A 15,675-nucleotide genomic window follows, 5' to 3' on the forward strand; every position below is an offset into this window, starting at 1 on the left:
CCAAAGCAGACTCCAGGCTCTGAGCGCAGAGCCTGACATGGGGCTCAAACCCATGAATCGTGAGATCATAACCTGAGCCAAAGTCAGATGTTTACCTGGCTGGGCCACTTAGGCGCCCCTGTTTTAAAGTTTTAAATACAGTGTTTCCAAACTTTCCTAGGGGTTGGGGAGATTTGGCATTTACCTGCCCTGCTCCTGTCCCCTGCAGAGTGGTCGGCAATCAGACACACCGTGTTTGCCTCTAAAAGGGAAAACTTGTTCCCTCTACTCACACTCTGACACCAAATGTGTGGGTTTTCCCTTACATCGAGCAATTCTCCAACTCTCTGGACACCAATTGGGGGTCCAACAATTCAATTCTGACACTAGTTAGCACAGACCCCACAGGTAAAGGGCTCAGTCCCACAAGACTGCCCCTTCCTTCAATCCAGATACCAATGGCAAGTTCCAGGTTGTGACCTGTGCTTCTGATCCCCTGACTATAAATTGGGGGTTCCCACAATAACATCTTTGGGTTAGGGGCACGTGGGTGGCTCATTCGGTTAAGTGTCCAACTTTGGCTCAGGTCACGTTCTCGCGGTTTGTGGGTTCGAGCCCTGTGTTGGGCTGTGTGCCAACAGCTCAGAGCCTGGATCCTGTTCAGATTCCGTGTCTCCTTTTCTCTGACCCTTCCCTGCTCATGCTCTGCCTCTCTTTGTCTCTCAAAAATAAATAAACATTTAAAAATTTGAAAAAAATGTAACCTCTTTGGGCTTGATAATTTGCTACAATGGTTCACAGAACTCAGGGAAACTCAAGGAAATGCTTTACTTATGTTTACTGGTGTATTATAAAGGATATTATAAAAGATGTGGGTGCACAGCCAGGTCAAGAGGTAAATACGGTGAGATTAGGGTGTGTTCACCGACCCGTAAGCTCACTGAACCCTGCTGTTTAGGGGTTTTATGGAGATTTTGTTTCATAGGCATGATTGATGGAATCATTGGCCTTTGCAATTAACTCCGTCTTTAGCATCCTCCCCTCCCTGGAGATTGGAATGAGGTCAGGACCAAAAATTCCAAACCTCTAGTCATGCATTGGTCTGTCTGGTGAGCGGCCTCTCTCTGGAAGCTGTGTAACCCTGCCCCAGTCATCTCATTAGCATACAAAAAGACACTCATCACTGTAAGGATTTCAGGGGTCTTAGAAGCTCCTGGAACAGGAGACTGAGACCAAATATTCCAAAAGATGCTGCTAGATGGGACGCCTGGTGGCTCCGTTGGTTAAGTGTATGACTTTGGCTCAGGTCATAATCTTACAGTTTGTTCATGTAGTTCCTGAGTTCAAAACCTGCATCAGGCTCTGTGCTGATGGCTCAGAGCCTGGAGCCTGCTTCAGATTTTGTGTCTCCCTCTCATTCCACCTCTCCCCTCTCCCTCCCTCTCTCTCAAAAAGAAATAAACATAAAAAATGAAAAGAAAAACAAAACCAAAAGATCCTCCTAGAATCCCATCACTCAGGGAATCACAAGAGTTTTAGGAGCTCATTGTCACGAACTATTTCTTATTATGTCACAGCCACCAAGTATCCCAGTGATTTTAGATAAGTGGCTTGAACCCCCTCAGCATCAGCCTCTGGTGTGTAATATGGGTTGACAACAGTCCCTGCCTCTTTGCTGTGAGGACTGAGTTACTGTGCATGGAGGATTCAGCCCTATATGTCGTGCCTGGTGTAGGGCCCGAGGCCCCAAGATAGGCTCTTTTGCTATAAACGTTATTTTGAATTAAAAGCAATCAAAACCCACCAGATTCAGGGAAATCTCTTTACCTTTTGCTCAACCGCCTGCTAGCACCAAGGAGAGAGCTACTGACCATTCTCTTTACCTAAGAAACATATTTGCGTAACAGGGCAGCATTTGTTTTCCAAATATCTCCTTTCACCTTCCTTACACGGACTCTTCTCCCCTTTGTGTCTTCATATTCCTACCTCTCTCCTTAGCTCATAGAAACGTCATGAAGCCTCACTGTCTTTGGAGTTTCCTTGTCTGTGTGGATTCCTCGTATCCACACTGTTAACTTTGATTTTCTTCTCTTAATCTGTCTCATGTCTATTTGATTCTTAGTTTAGCTAGAAGGACCTTGAAGTGCAGAGAAAATTCTTTCTCCCCAACACTGGTATGGGATATGTATTCAAATAAGTGCACGGTTTCCTCACCCTGAAGCCTCAGTCTGGTGAGACAAGATTGCATAATGGATATTCTGAATCATCGTAGTGCAAATTTTCCAGTGTTCGTGGATCGAAGGCACTCCCTGGGGGTATAATTAGAATCAGATTTTGGGAAAGGTTGATTCACTCAGTCATCTATTTTTTTTCCTCTTAATTTAAAAACAGACTATATTGCAAGTCACTGTCCTCTGGTGAGCTGAATAATTAATACCAGCTCTGATAACGCTGCCTGGCTTCAAAATGGGTCATTATTACTAATAACAACAACTACCATTTACTGAGAGCTCCGTCTGTGCCTGACTCTGGCTGGAGTCTTTTCTAGTTTAGGATCGAGAGTTAAGTGTTCTCAGGGACTCTGAATTTCACTCCTGCCTCCTTGGAGCAGTATGTCTTCAGGCAAGTCACTTCCCTTTTCTCTGGGGCTTGGTTTCCTCATCTGTAAAATGGGACAAGATTAGTTGCTCCTTCAACAGGTTTGCATTGAAGATTCAATGCACAATAAATGCGAAGTCTAAGCCTGAAGCCGGGCAGGCCATAAGGACTTGATAAACGTTAATTTTATTATCATCATGTTCCTTAATCCTTATTGCAACCTTGTGAGATAGATATGCAAAATAGACGGCTCGTTTCACATGGTAAACCTCCAAAAACAGGCACTTTCAATATTTCATTCCATTTCCCTTTATAATATTTTTCTTTTTAATGTTTTGTTCTCTTTTTTTTTATTTTTGAGAGAGAGAGTGTGTGTGTGTGAGCAGGTAAGGGGCAGAGAGAGAGACACACACACAGAATCCAAAGCAAGCTCCAGTCTCTGAGCGTCAGCACAGAGCCCAACGCGGGGCTCGAACCCACAAACTGTGAGATCATGACCTGAGCTGAAGTCAGAAGCTTAACCAACTGAGCCACCCAGGTGCCCCTTTATAATATCTTTCACAGTGTATTTGGAAATGGGGATATAAATTAGCCCCTTCTCAACAGGAATGTGGATAGATACATTAGATTCATGCCACTGAAAAATAATGAGCTGAGTGGGACTCTGTGAATCAACAGGGATGAGTCCTCCAAAAAACATGATGTCAAGAGCAATAAAAGAAAGTTGCACATCTGACTTCGGCTCAGGTCATGATCTCATAGTTCATGAGTTTGAACCCTGTGTCAGGCTCTGTGCTGACAGCTCATAGCCTGGAGCCTGCTTCAGATTCTGCATGTCTCTCTCTAACCCTCCCCTGCTTGCACTCTCTCTGTCTCCCTCTCAATAATAAATAATAAACATTAAATTTTTTTTAATTAAAAAAAGAAAGTTGCACAAAATGCACATGGAATATTATTTAAAGTTTAAAGATATGCAAAGTGATTATATGAGGTTAGGGATACACATTACACACATAGATAGTAGAAATACAGAGCATGCCTGGGATGGCCAAAACCAAGTTCAGAGCAGAAGTTCTCTCTGTGGAGATGGTGGCGGGTATGGTTGCCGAGGGGCACATGAGAGCCTTCAGATATACTGGGGAAGTTTATTTCTTCATCTGCTGCTGGGGGCATTTATTACTTGTTATGCCTTTCAAAATATCCCCCAAGTACATCATAATAATTTAAAAAATTGCATGGGGAGAGAGCCTGGGGGGAGCTCCCTCAGTATTTGTGCGATCCCCTCCCCTGTCCCAAGCCAGGTTCTTTTTTTTTTTTTTTAATGCTTTGTTTATTTCTGAGAGAGAGAGAGAGAGAGAGACAGTGTGTGCAGGGGAGGGTCAGAGAGAGAGGGAGACACAGAATCTGAAGCACGCTCCAGGCTCTGAGCTTACGGTCAGCACAGAGCCCAATGTGGGGCTTGAATTCACGAACCCTGAGATGATGACCTTAGCCGAAGTTGGACGCTTAATCGACTGAACCACCCAGGTGCCCCTTAAGCCAGGTCCTTTAACCTTCCTGAACCCACACTTTCTCTATAACCACATCCATTTCTCCCTAGCACCTTGCTAAGAAAGCCCCCAGCCCACCTGGCCCAAAATACGGCTTCTGGACAGCCAGGCTCTCATTTTGCATGTTAAGGGAGCTCTGCTTTCTCCAGCAGTGTTTTGTCTTTTTTAATTTTTAATTTTTTATGATGCGTATTCTTTATCTTTTGAGAGAGAGCAAGAGAGGGAGCGAGCACCCTGGCACCTTACTTCTCTAAACACATACGCCCGTGTAGAAGCCACTTTCCCCCACACCAGGATCCCGGTTTGCTGTGTGACTTGGAGAGGTAGGTTGGCTTCTTGGAGACTTGCCCTTGTAAAATCAGAGGTTTTGCTTGCATAATTCCTGAGGTTCCTTTCAGCTCTAACAATCCCCCACCCTCAGACTGCCTTTACAGCGCACCCGTTCTTATTATTTAAAAACCCTATGCATCATATCCCACTTGCCTTTGCTTGCTGTAATAATTTTAGATAACTGTTGCACCGAATTAACAGCAGTCAGAGGAATTGGCCAGATTTTTTTTTTTTTTAATGGAGGGGTTTAGCAATATACTGATGTACATAATTACCCCCTCTTTTCCCATTGCAGTCTAACAGGGCATAGTAAAAAGCAACCAGTGATTTCTTTCCTCTCCCATTGGCTCAAAGAACTGGCTAATGCAGTTTGATGTTGAAGACACACCAAATGGCATAAACAAAGAGAAGCACTCCTTTGCAAAAAGTGCTTTTTATGGGGTGCCTGGGTGGCTCAGTTGGCTAAGCGTCTGACTTTGGCTCAGGTCATGATCTCACGGTTTGTGAGTTTGAGCCCTGTGTCTGGCTCTTGTGCTGACAGCTCAGAGTCTGGAGCCTGCTTCCAATTCTGTGTCTCCCTCTCTCTCTGCCCCTCCCCTGCTCATGCTCTGTCTCTCTCTCTCTCTCAAAAATAAATAAAACATTTTAAAAAGTGCTTTTTAATCACCTACGTGAAGTTGAGTATCTGAGGGGTTGAAGGCAAGCCTGGTACCTCCCTCCCTCCCCCCACTCTGCCCCCAGAAATGCACTTCCTGTCCTCAAAGGGCTCCCTGACAGTGGCGCTTGGTGAAACTCACAAACACTGGTGAATGGAATTGTTCATAGCCTCTCTCTGCAATTACACCTGCCTCCCCAAATGGCCTAGCTGTGATTCTGGTCTGCTCTCTTGTCTGTTAAATGCACTGTTCTTCGCTCAGCACGCTGTTCATTTTATGGCTAACCAGAAAGGCAGTTTGCTTTGAGCTCACTTTCCGGCCACAAAATAGGGGGGCTTCCTATTGCCTCTATCTCATTAAACACAGACTCTTCAGCCCCAAATCTGATCTCAACTTCCTTCCCAAATTGGGTGGCTTGTTCCACCTGCATGTGCCCTATGACCTTAAACTTTACCTGTATGCCCTGATTCAATCTGTTCCCTCCATTTTCTGTGCCGCTCCTTCCCCTTTTTTTTTTTTTTTTTTACCAATCAGCATCAAACTTGTTAAAAAGAATTCAACCCAGTATATTTGAAGAGCTAATTGCCCTTATTAAATTAATATTAAGTGACTAATAATTGTTTAATTATTAAATGGACAGCATCGCACCCAGCATGTAGAAGGGACCTCCAAAGGGCTGCAGAGAGGGAAGGGATGTTAGACGGAGGACAAGCATGTAATAAACAAAAAAAAAAAGGATTATTTCAGGGGAGGTCACCTTCATATGGGGACAAAAAGGTCTCAGTAGGTGGATTACTTCATCTTCCTTTGAGGGATGGAGAGGTCCTGTGTGACAGATCACCTGATTGGTGCCGACCAGAAAATTCCTGAAATTTCTGGGGAAGGTTGAAGGTACAATTACGTTAGGTATTTAAGCTCCAGTTTGGTGAGTTGGTCTAAGTGACACCATTTTAGGCCTGTAGTTTTCTTTTTTAACAAACTCAAACTCAAACTTCTGGGACCCTGAGAAAAGGGGTTTCATTTTCAAGAAAAAAAATTTTAATGTTTATTTTTGAGAGAGAGAAAGAGTCTAGAGAGAAAGCATTGAGTGGTAAATGGGCAGAGAGAGAGAGGGACACAGAATCCAAAGCAGGACCCAGGATCCGAGCTGTCAGCACAGAGGCAAACATGCAGGGCTTGAACTCACAAACCACGAGATCATGACCTGAGCCAAAGCCTGCCGCTTAACCAGCTGAGCCACCCAGGTGCCCTGCTTTTCCAGGAAGACTTTGAATTCCTTCTCTCTCCTGTTACATTTAATTCTGGGAACTCAGTGAATTACTGTTACATTTAATTTTGGGAACAGAGTATCTAGTCCAGAGGTCAAGAGCACAAGCTTTGTAATCAGATCTGGGATTGATCTGATCACACTTTACTGTGTGATCTCGACAAAGCCACCGACCCTCTCTGATCTTCATATTTAACATCTATCTGTTTCATTTTCTTGCTGTGCAAAGTAAATGAAATGATGCATATGAAACAGCGGTTGTTATCAGCAGTGGAAGTCCAAAGTAACGTTTTTTATATTTGTTTATTTGTGCTTCTTTGTTGCATATACCATGATCTTGCCGGTCTCCTCCACCCAGCCAGAGCGCAAGTTCCTTCACGCTCTTTATATCACTGTATGCTAAGCTGCATCACCCACTTGAATTCTGTCTCCTTTCTTGTAGCCACGCCCTTGGTTGTGTGACCTTGCAGGGCCTTGTTTCGGTCACTGTTTGCCATCTTCAGCCAGAGAGATTTAAACCAAAAGTTACAAGTTTGTCCTCAAAGTTACAATACTAAATAAGCATAAAAGAAAGTAAAAGGAAATCTCAAGCAAGGTTTTATAAGTTTGTAGCATTTATAACTTTATTCTAAGTTGTTAAAACTCAAAGTTTCACTGAAACTTTTGGGTCACCCCGTATTTCCTCACCCCTGGGCGTCGGGTTCAGCCATATGTCCTGCTTTGACACAGAGCGCAGGGGAGGTCATGGTACCACCGGTCCGCAGGGGTGAAAGCTGGCACCGCCGAGCCTACCTCTAATCAGCAGAGCCGCGTGTGCATGAGAAGTAAGTGGTTGTTGGCTGGGACCCAGGGTGGCTTGTTACGTAGCAACGGTTAATGAATACACAGTGTTAACCAGTGTCCCGCCCGCGGTAGTTTCTTAGTAAATATTTATTGCATTAAATTAGCACATTCATGTATTGGGCTTTGGGAAACACTTTTGCTCTCGGGGTTAATGACTTGTTTCATTAATTAAGGACTTCTGCCTTCAAATGAGATGTTGATTCATTAGGATATTTGGGGAAACTGGCATCCGAGCTACTACAACTGGCACAGCTGATTCACCTAACTGAGTCCTGAGGGTACTTAAAAGTTTTCCAGTAGCCAGGGCGCCTGGGTGGCTCAGCTGGTGAAGCATCTGGCTTCAGCTCAGGTCATGATCTCACGGTTTGTGAGTTCGAGTCCCGCATCGGGCTCTGTGCTGAGAGCTCAGAGCCTGGAGCCTGCTTCAGATTCTGTGCCTCCCTCTCTCTCTCTTCCCCTACCTCACTTGTGCTCTGTGTCTCTTAAAAATAAATAAATGTTAAAAAGATTAAAAAAACTTTTTCCAGTAGCCAAATTGAATCTCAGTTTTGCAATTAAAATGAAATAAAATGGAACATTCACGTCTTCAGTCATTTAGTCTTCAGACATTTCAAGTGCCCCCTGTAGATATCATACTGGACATTGCAGGTCTGTGGGTGGTTCATCTCCCCCAGCCCTTCAAAGACGGTTTCTTCTCCAGGGGCACCATTATGCACTTGATCTATGAAATTCAAGGGGTGTCCTTGATCCCACCTCTCCCTGTCTTAGCATCCCACTGGTTGCTGGGTCCTGTCGGATCGGCCTCATCTGGGGCTCGCTAATCCATTGTTCTGTCTCATGTGCAGGGTCACTTCTCTAGATGGGGCTCCTCACCCGTCTCTCATGACCACACCAGCCTCATCACCGGAGTCCCCACCTCCCGTCTTCGTTACCCCACCCACTGCCAGTCTCTTCTCTACCCGCAGACAGCTCCGTCTTTCTAACATGCACATCTGATTGTCCAACCTTCCTTCTCCTGCAGCTTGAATCTTTTTCTCGGCTCCCTACGATCCTGCGATAAATTCCAAGTCCCTCAATGGGATTTACGAGGCCCTGCTGACCACCCTTACCCTCACATTCTCCGATCCAGTCAAGTTGTAGTGTTGTCTCCCCGGTTTCCCCTGTGACCTCTGGGCCTTTGCACATGCCATCCTAGCTAGAATGCCGTTTCTTCTCTCCTTCTACCCTCTGCCTATCCTTCAGTTTACCGCCTCTGAGAAGCCTCCCCAGATTTCCTCAAGTCTTCAGTAGGTGCTCCTCATTGGTGCTTTCACATCTCTGGTACTTCGCCTTCCCTGCCGTCTTTCTGGCATTGGTGACAGAGCTCTGTGTGAGGACAGACCGGATTGCTTTCTGCACTGTTTGTATCCTCAGTGCGTAGAATAGGAGCCTGGTGATATATCTTGAATAAATTACAGACCATGCCCCCGAAACCAACCTGTCATTTGCATCCTGTTGTTCGCAAGTATCCTCGTGATGGGAGGCAGATTCAACCTGACTTTCTGGAAAATTAACGCCCAGGACAAGTCTGAGACATAGTGGGCCAATGGTCCTGGTGTCTGTGGTGACAGAATGGCTAACAGACCTCCCAAAGTATCCCTCGATCCACTGGTGTAATTGTCACACTTCTGTACGCTTGTTTGAAACTGACCAGTGGCTTCTCATTGCATTTAGAATAAAAACTCAGGCTATCTCTATAGCCTGTAGAGTATGAATGATCTGACCCCACCCACCTTTCCGTCTCATTTCCCCTCTTCATTTCTTCATCATCACCCTCCCCTGGCTCATTTGGCTCCAGCCACACTATACCAATCTTCTTTGTTTCTACCTCAGGACCTTTGCACTTGCTGTTCCTTCTGGCTGGCCTCTCTCATCCTTCTGGTTTCAGTTCTAACAGCTCTTCCTTTGAGAAGCTTCCCCTGGTCTATCTCAAATAGCTCCTCATCCAGTTTCTCCACATTGCTTTTTTTTTTTTTTTTTTTTGGTCTTTGTAACACTTAGAGTTGTCTGAGATTGTCTTATGATCTATATATATACTTACTTTCTGATACTTTGTTTACAGTTTGTCTCTCCCCAGTTGAATGTCAATTACTTGAGGATAAGGATTTTATCATCTCATTCATTGCCGTTTTCACACTGCCTAGAACAGTGCCTTGAACATAGTAGGTGCTTAATAAATACCGGTTCAATGCACGCTTAGAGAATCAACCGTCTCAGGAAGCAGGAATATCCCCCAGGACCAGCTTAGGCAGATCCCAAGGATTCTTTCTTTCTTACCTTTTAGTTCATTGGTTTTCTTTATTAGTTGTAATTATGTGTTTTCACTTTAATATGATAGAGCCGGTTCACAGTCCCATCGTTTTAGGAGTTTAGATGAATAAATGCATCATCTAACCGCTACGGTCAGATGCAGTCAGCTGAACATTCTTTTTATTACTCTTCCAAGACAGGTAAGAATTCTGCTCTAGGAAAGTCATTTCTGCCACCCTTCTAGGGCTGTTTTAGCCCCGACGACATCCTTACTCATCCCGTCCGGAGCATCTGGGAGAGAAATCCCTGTCATTATTTCTTACTTAATGTTTAATTCCAGCAAGTAGAAACACTCTTATATAACTGGCATTGTTCTGCCCGGGAAGGAGACAAAAAGGAAAAATAATTAGAGTCCCCTCAATGAAATTAGCAGCCTGCAGTAGGGTAACTGTCCCTCCTATTCCTTAATTTAAATGGATGTGCAGATGGCTAGTGGCTGCAGCATTTGTCAAATATAGGCACCTCCACCGGAATCTTAGCTGCCGCTACCACGTTTCCCCTGCTCTGCAGTGTGGCATCCTCGGAACTATAATGAAACCCAGGCTATAAAGACTCCAGTGAAGAAATAAAGTGGAAACGAAACAACGTCTTGCCCACCCACACTCTGCTTTAAATAAGGAGCAATGTCTGCTGAATAATTCAGCCCCGCCTGTCAAAATATTTTTTTTGGGGGGGGCGCATTCATTTGGAAATACCCCAGGGGCTGTTTAATTACAGCCTTTAGTGCCTCTTCAAGGCAGAAACGGGTCGGTGTGCTTCCTGTTTTATCGTCCACATCACCTAACGGGCTTCGCAGCCCCTTAATGGGGAGGGGAGGGGGAGGGGAAATGGGGAGGAGGGAATCTTGTAATCTGGTGTCCTCTTAGGAAGTTGTTGACACTTCACATTTGTCCTGTTAAACTTCTCCCCAGGGACTAGGGCTCTCTTTTCTGTCCTTGGGGTTCCCTGAGGAGGGTCTGGGCCCAGAGCATGTCCTAGGGGGAATCTGGCCCTGGGACAGAGTTTTACTTTTTAATTTCTTTCTTTTTAAAAATCTTTATTTATTTATTTAGTGTGAGAGAGAAAGTGCAAGCAGGGGAGGGGCGGGGGGAGGGAGAGAATCCCAAGCAGGCTCCGTATTGTCAGCACAGAGCCCAAAGCGGGGCTCGATCCCACGAATCGATGAGATTCTGACCTGAGCCAATTAAGAATTGGACGCTTAACCAACTGAGCCACCCAGGCGCCCCTACTTTTTAATTTCTAAGATCTTTAGGGTGAAATCCAAGGAGAGCTTTCAGGTCATAAAACAAGACTATCAAGGAGAGCTGGCTGGTGACAGAATTCTACCTTTTCAAGAATAATTTCTAACTATTGAGCATCAACTCTGTGTTGCATCTGTGAAGCCCTTTCTCTCCATAACTTCATCAGACCTGCACAGCAGCCCTGTGAGGTGGGTCTAATTGTGCCCACTTTGCAGATGGAGGAACTGAGACTCAGAGAGGGCAGAGTGCATGCTCAAGGTCTCAGAGCTGGTAGAGGTCAATGTGGAGGCTGAAGCCCAGCACCGTCTGACTCCAAAGCCCATGGTCTTCCTTATTCTGCTAAATGGGTGCTCCAGACTGATGCATGGGGGGGCTAACCTGGGAATTCGACCTCCATGCTGAGTTGTAAATACTTAGGGCCTGGCCATATGAGAATCCCCAAAGCATGCAGGTCAGAGAGCACAGGTATTCCCCAATCAGGGAACGGGGGCTTGGGGATGCTCTCGCTGGCCTGGTCGGTCACAGAATGGACACCGTGGTCAGCCCTGGGGGGTTCAAATCCTGGCTCTGCCACACCATATTCAGTCCCCACATATGTCCGTGTCCTGATCCCTGGAACTCATGAGTGTTACCCAATATGGTACCCAGTAAGGGACTGTGCAGATATGATTAAGTTAGGGATCCCACCAGGAAGACTCTGTTGGATTAGCCCATGGGTCCGCTGCAGTCACAAAGGTCCTTGTAAGAGGGAGACAGGGGGAGGCTCAGACTGAAAAAGAGAGTGACAGCTGTGTCCATCTTTTTCTGCCGGCGAGGTCCTGGTTCATAGACCCCCATCTTCTTGCTGTGTCCTCCCATGGTGGAAGCCGAGAAGGACTCTCCGGGGTCTCTTTTATAAGGACATTAATGCCACTCATGAGATTACCTTACAAAGGCCCCACCTCCAAATACCATCCCACTGGGGATCATGTTTCCACACATGGACTTTGCGGGGCGTGGCGAGGGGAAGACACAAAATTCTAGTCTATGGTAACAATGGGAGCAGAGACCGGACAGGAAGAGAAAGGCAGGCAACCACAAGAAGCCAGAACAGGCAAGGAAAAGCCTTCTCCCCTCAGCGCCTCTAGAAGGAACCAGGCTTCCTGACACCGTGACGTTAGCCCTGGGACGCTGATTCTGGACTTCTGACCTCCAGAACTCTAAGAGAATACAGGTGTGTTGTTGCAAACCCCTACGTTTACAATAATTTGTTACAGCGGCAGTAGCAACCGAATACACCAGATGTGTGTCTTTGGGCTCACGAATGAGCTTCCCTGAGCTTCAATTCATTATCTGTGAAATGGGGGTGACGGTACTGCCCACATCACCGCCCAGTGGGGAAGATGCAGGGAGTCGATGTGTGAAAGGTCCTTCATAGTTGGCACATAGTATGTGCTGATGAAATACCAGCTATAACTACCACTGGCACTGATAATTATTAGTATTAGTGCCAACAGGAAAATAAGCACGACAGGTAAAGCGTCCCCAAATAAAAGCCAACCCTGGGAACAACTTCTCATTGAGCTAATTCGTGTCCTCTCTATTGGGGGTTCTTACACTGTTTGATTTGCAAGGACTTATTCTGCGATGGGGAATCATGGACGGGTTTCAGAGGATCTGAGCATTGCCTGCCGTGCCGTCTTGCGTACAATCTGGCACACAGTAGGTGCTGCCCAAACAGCTAAGCCCTGATTAAGGACAGAAAATGCTGTGCTTCAGCGCTTTCGGCCGGTGTTGTTTTTCTCAGGAGCTTTGTGGAGAGTCTGGCAGACCCTGGTGTCCCTGGGGACCTGCCTTATGGAGACGGGCTGGCCCCCTGCCCCCAGCCATCTGGCACAGCCTGGCACCACCTCCCCAGGGCCCCCAGAGCTCACTCCCCAGACCCCGCGCCAGCCCTTTCCCTCAGCCCGGCCCCAGCTCGCGCTCTGGTCACGGGAGACCAGTTGCCATGGTAACCGTTTTGGGAGCATCGGACCACCTGGAGCCAGAGAGAGCACAGGAGGGGAGGGTGTCCATGCCAGCCAGCCCTTCTCAGGGGCCCGCTCCGGCTGGGATGCTGTGTCTGCAGCAGAGATCTCAGCTGCAGCACGTGGGGGGGGGGGGTGTGTGGCTGGGCCTTGTCCGCTGTGACTTCTTTCCATACCTGCTCCCTGCCTTTGTCATGTCCCACATCCGCCAACTCCCTCCAAGGATCCCAGGGGCCTCTGGAGAACCGTAACTTATTCACTGTTGCCAACTGAAGGCTCTGGAATTTCCAGTTGACCCCTCCGTGCACCTGCCTACTGGTGCCGTGACCTTGAGTAAGTTACTTAACCTTTCTGGGCCTCAGTTTTATCATCTGTAGATGGGGTTTTTGTAAACATGAAAGAGAATCTGTGATACCTTTAGCATGATGCCTGGAAGCTAGTAAGCACTTAATAGAGTTGACTCTGTATTATCTGTTGGTTGAAATGGGGAAACAGGCCTGGTGCTGTCCCCAGGGCCCTCTCAGTCATCAACCTTATTCTCCTTCCCTCTGGGAGCAACTTCTTTGGGTTTCTTCCTCCCCCACCCCCACCCCCCATCAGAACTTACCTGTCTAGTATCACTGGCCATCAGGGCTCTTCTAGACTGGTTGTTTTTCTCTGATACATGCATCTATTCTCAAATGTCGAAGGCTGAATTGGAGACATTTTAAAAGGCTTTTTCATCTTAGAGGAGGATTCTCAGCGATGGTTATGCCTTAATTCCAAGACAAACGTTTGGGAGGGTAAAGGTTTCTGGGCACCAGGCAGTGGGAGGATTAAAAAAAAAAAATAGAGGTTGGCCCTGAAGCTCAGAGAAGTTAACCAATTTGTTCAAGGCCACACAGCCACTTCACACAGGGGTGAAGCTGGGATTTGAACCCAGCCCTGCTTTTCTGTTGATCTCATGTTACGTTCTCTTTTCCCTTCCCACTTGATCTTTTAATTCTTCACCCAGGGTGATGCATAGGGGACATCGCCAGTCAGATGCTATCCAGTAGCTAAAATTCAAGAAGTTGGTGGAGACAAATATGGCTTCGATCTCTCTCAGCTCAGCCAGGAGAACGGACCTTATCAAAAACATTCCGTCTTCCTGGCAGGAGGGGGTGTGTGGTGCGGAGGTGTGGGGGGGGAGGTGCTTTGAGAGGCATTTGTAATGCAGATCTGACTCTGGGCAAGGACCCAGCTCCCCACCATCACCTCTGGCTGTGCCATTTCCTAATAATACAAGAAGACATTTTCCCCCTCGGGAGCCCTGACGTCTGAAGCCAAGTGGAGGTGCCCCCTGCAGCCGGACCTTCTCCCCCTCCCTGTTGGAAGCACATTTCTGCCCCCCCTCTTTGTCCCTTGCTTTCCTTAGGGAGCTGGAGGTGTCGGAAAGAGAAGAGAAAGGGGGCGAAGAACAGCACCCGCGACTCTGGCGTCTGGGTTTGGGAATGCGTGCTCTCCCCTGCATGTAATTAAGCCTCGAAAATCCACGCCCGCCAGGGAGGTGTTGATGGCAGTGTAATTAATCTCAGACACCTGCAGGGGGTGTGCCCCGCATCCCAAATGGCCACTCTTGTCATTTCGCCATCTCTCTAGGGGGACGAGCTTGGGCAAAGGCTCTTGGGATCCAGTGGGCAGAGCTGAGCTGAGCTCAGTCATTCACTCACTCGGTGCCCATTCATTCATTCCCCAGAGAGCGTCACTGAGTTCCTTTGACGGACTCAGTATCAGGGAGACAGAACGAACAACCTCTGCTCTCCAGGGCAACCAGAACAGTCAATTTGCTTCAAGTGGCAACCTCTGAAACAGCAGAAGCCATTTAATGGCAATATCTGCCTCTGAGGCTTCCTGGAGGAGGTGGCGTTTGGGTTGCCCTTTTTGCCTTTTCAGAAGGACAGAATAGTTCCTGTTCATTGTGACAAGTTCAAACAAGACAGAAGTATGTAAAAGAAACAAATGAGGGGTGCCTGGGTGGCTCAGTCGGTTAGGCGGCCGACTTCAGCTCAGGTCATGATCTCGCGGTTCGTGGGTTCGAGCCTGCGTCGGTCTTTGTGCTGACAGCTCAGAGCCTGGAGCCTGCTTCAGATTCTGTGCCTTCCCCTCTCTCTGCCCCTCCCCTGTTCATGCTCTGTCTCTCTCAAAAATAAATAAACATTAGAAAATTTATTTAAAAAAATAAAAGAAACAAATGGAAGTTCTTATGTCCCTCACTGCCAGTCCTACCTCCAAAGGTAACCACTAGTATGGGTGCGGGCTTTCTCCTTCCCGAGGTTTTTCTTTTCTTTTTCTTTTTAGTGTTTTATTTTTATTGTTGAGAGAGAGATAGAGACAGCATGAGCAGGGGAGGGTCAGAGAGAGAAGGAGGTACAGAATCCGAAGCAGGCTCCAGGCTCTGAGCTGTCAGCACAGAGCCCGACGCAGGGCTCGAACCCACGAACTGTGAGATCATGACCTGAGCCGAAGTCGGACGCTCAACCGACTGAGCCACCCAGGCGCCCCTCCCGAGTTTTTTTCAATACTTGCCTCTATGTGTATCCCCGATGTCAGCTTCCAGATCTTGGGGGTGATTTGTGGTCTTCCCAAGACCAGACGTACAACCTAGCACATCTTTGGGTTATTACAGAAGAAATCTATCTTAGTGACCTAACTGGGACCTACTTAGAGGAGGCAGAGTAATGGATTACATTGCAAGGGGTCGGGGAGCACATGAAACCTTTTCCTTATACCCTTTGAGGTTCGCAGCTGGGGCTCTGGCACAGGAGACAGAGTAACAGGAGAAAAACAAACAGCAGTTGATTAACATGTGCCGCGAGTGTAACACATGGCCACGCC

This window comes from Hyaena hyaena, unplaced genomic scaffold (genome assembly GCF_003009895.1).
Source record: "Hyaena hyaena isolate Hyena2069 unplaced genomic scaffold, ASM300989v1 scaffold_0, whole genome shotgun sequence".
NCBI lineage: Eukaryota > Metazoa > Chordata > Mammalia > Carnivora > Hyaenidae > Hyaena > Hyaena hyaena.